The following is a 3945-nucleotide window of genomic DNA, read 5'->3' as shown; positions in this document are numbered from 1 at the left end:
TACACCTGCCAACTAAGTAGTCATCCGACCCATATCACGTACCGGTGCATCCGGTCGGTCATAGGCTACGTAGCGGGCGCATGTGGCCGGCGAATCAAACTCCGGACTATACTCCCGGGACACTCCACCTTCCTCAACAAGCAGTGAATCGGTCTCTACCCCTGCCCGCCTCACCTCACGGAGGTAGAAAATGGGCCGGGAAGGCCTCGTAAACTCGCCCTATCGTCGAGGGGCACCGCTCGCCTCTCGGACAACATCCGTGACTCGTACTCGCTCGTCGCTACATCACGCAACCGATAGGATGCCATCTCAACCGCCTCGTCTCGGAAGCACTAATCAATCGCGGTACGCCGCATCCGTAGGACGAACTCCCGAGGGTCCTCTCGCGGGCTTTGACCCGAAAAACTCGGTGGGCCAGAAAGCGAAAATCACGGCCCCTACATTTATCGCGCATCTATCCGCACGATCCCCCCCGATCCGTGCCCGCGACCCTGAGCCGCCATCAATTCGGTCAATAACCGAACCGCATCTCGCATCGTCCCGATCCTCCGCCCACGGGCCGAGGAGCCGAGGCTCGGGTACTCAAATCCCGGAGCCGGCGGTGGAGCGCCCCCGACCCGGCTGCCGCGCTCCAAGCCTCGGATACTAGCGGCGTGGCCGAACCGGGCCGTCTGGGGCACAATATCCGTTACGAGGGCTCAAAGCACGGGCCCTAGTAACTCTCGGGCCCCGCCGGTCTCACCGCTACTATAGACTTGCCCTTACGGGCCGTGGCCTTCCTCGGAGGCATCGGCGAAATCATAACAATCGTCGGAGAGGGTCATCCGGATAATACGGCTACATCGCACGATCTAAGATCGGTAAAGAAAGATGACATCCTAAATGCCTTCGGGAAGCCTCCTTTATAGATGTGGTGCACAACACACCGATAAACAAGACTCTACTAGACACAGTCTGTAGACATTCCAAGGACGAGCGCTCGATGCACGCCCATCACGACCAACCCCGTGGCCGTGACTAGTGCCCGGCCCCGGCACCCACGCACTCAATAACCGAAATCGGCATACAAACAATCTATACCGACATAGAGATCATCGTGGTTCCAAGCTGTCACATACAAACATATAAACGGCATAAAAGCCGGTAAAGGCTGTCATAATATATATAACGTAGCAAAGCATACATACGCGCGGCCGACAAGGGCGGCACGGCGGATGGACCGCCCTAAACACAACTTACTCAACGCATCCGAACCGACGCAGATAACCCACATCTATGTTCCACGGACCTTAAACGGACAAAACGGAATCATATGACGGGACGGGGCCCCGCCGTACCCCCCCCGAACAAACTCATACATATACAATCGACAAGTATATACCAAAATGTGGGCTCGAGGAATAAAGGAGCACTCCAATGAGAATGGGTGTCCTAGGGCGGCGGATCACCGAATCAGACGTACGCACTGCGGGCATGAAACGCTTGCCCTGTAAGAAAAGGGGTCGATACGGAATATGTGCCGAGTATGCAAAGCGTATGATATAGTAACAAATCCGAGTCATAATCAAAATGAGGTACAAAAAGTGAACATAATAACCGAGGATACCAAAATGTTGTCATCTGACACGCGAAGTCATGTGAGTACGGTAAAAGACAAATATAATAATCGAATGCCAACACGCTTACTCTTGAAATACGGATCATACATGTACATATCGAAGAACATCATATCTTGTCATATGGTGATATTAAACCGATCAAAATTCGGTACATCGAAAATCACATATACACATACCGCGGTCAAGTACCCAGCGGTCAATATCACACATATACACATACCGCGGTCAAGAATCCAGCGGCAATGTCACATATACCTATATCGCGATCAAGAATCCAGCGGTCAATATCACATACCGGCATACCGCGGCCAAGAATCCAGCGGCAATATCACACATACCGGCCCGGGACTCGGCGAAAAATGTAACAACAGAACGCACGAGAAGAATCACAAGTAACCAAATACAGTTTAAAACATTTACAAAGACTTAGTAGGTTAATCGAAACGAACCATCGTTTATAGGCCAAAACGGTAGTCAAATCGATTTTCGCCGAGCGTCACTCGGAACATATCAAAAATCACATACGTAAGATCCTTATTTCGGACTCACGGACAAATAAGTGATCATACTCGGGGTCGGGAAGATGGTCGTCGAATTCTTTCAAAAAATCGTCAAAGTACATAAAGAAATTTGCGGGGCCCACGGAGGGTGTCGACCCAAGTCGGGCCGCTTATGGAAAACATAGTCATCATACATCATGAAATCATTTTTGAGCATATCGAAGCGATCCGGTCAAGTTCGTGAAAGTTACGGACTTTCGTAGTTTTCGGAATCATTTAGGAACAAAACTCTTTTAAAAACCAACTTTTATGCGACTCTTGAAACTTAGTCATACAAAAGACATAAAGCCCATATTTCATCATATCAAACATATGAGGACTACGAACCAAATAAGAATCACAGACATGGTCGGATCGTGAGAGTAGAATTTCCTCGAGGCTCGTATCATAGCCTTTTTACGACTAAGGCATGCCAAAGAAGGAAGGGTTACGCTTTACATACCTCAGACGCTCTCAAAGCTACTCCAAATGCAAGCTAAAGCCAACCTACGCCTCGGGCTCTCCAAGGTCTACAAACAAGTCATAATATGCCAAACATTATCTATAGACATCCGGGCATTTAATTCCAATTTAACCCTTAATTCTACGAAATTTGGGCGGCATTTCCCCTCAAATAGGCCACCCGAGAATTTAACTCGGCCAAAATCAACAACAACAACAGCAACAACCAACCTAGCAACATTAATAATCAATCCGAAAGGCAATACAACAATAATAACTCTCTTTTCCATCATTCAACAACATTCATAAATCCAATTCAACGGCTTACCTTCAAGCCAACATCGACGCTTATACATTCAAATACTAACCCGAACCCATACCAAAAATATTTAAAGACATTCCAATCAATTCATAACATTCCCAACAATCCAAAAATTGCTCCAATCTACCCGAAAACAGCCCCCAAACCCGAGACACCCCTATAACATATTCCTCATTTCCAAACCATGATTTGCACCAACAATTCACATTCTAACAATGTCATTCTTATAAATATACAAATTATATTAAATGTACAATAACCTTCAAATCAGCCCATATAACTACAACATCAATCTTGAGTCATTAAACTCTCATTTCCAACATAGAATTCATAACGACAACAACTACAATACTAGCGACAATTTGTTCATTCTCAATCTACACAAGGGGGACCTATTCGGCCAACACCATACAAACACATATAAATGATTTTCATTCATTTCTCCACTCTACAACAATCACAACATGCTATCTAGACTTTAATTCATTGCTTCAATACAACACAACACACACACACCTCACACGGCTATATACTACACACACCACCTTCACTCCAACATGCCATATTTCATGATTTTCATCCATTTTAGCATACTACAACATGCATACAACCTTTATAACACATAAAACATAATCAATTCTTACCTTTCTTCTTCAACTCCACAATTTGCCTAGGGTTTGCGATCTACAAAATGAATGGTTGGATGACCCGAACAACGCTTCCACGCTACTTAGGGACCTCAACTTAGTGGATTTGCATCAACAAAATATTTTTGGAATGGCTAGAATTGAAGTTGGTTTTCCCCTTGCCTTGGCCGAGAGCTCTCTTTTGCTTCTTCAACTTCTTGTCTTTTTTTCTAAGTGTATAGAATGAAGAATATGACTAAGTGATCATCTTTTAATCTCCCACAAGAGTTGCACATGTGTCTATGGCCCACACATATGTGTTGGAGCAATTAAAATTCAACACAAAATGTGTGGACCATCTAATCAAGCCACACGGC

This window comes from Lycium ferocissimum, chromosome 10 (genome assembly GCF_029784015.1).
Source record: "Lycium ferocissimum isolate CSIRO_LF1 chromosome 10, AGI_CSIRO_Lferr_CH_V1, whole genome shotgun sequence".
NCBI classification, from domain to species: Eukaryota; Viridiplantae; Streptophyta; class Magnoliopsida; order Solanales; family Solanaceae; genus Lycium; species Lycium ferocissimum.
The sequence above is the reverse complement of the archived record's forward strand: the minus strand, read 5'-3'. Positions refer to the sequence as shown.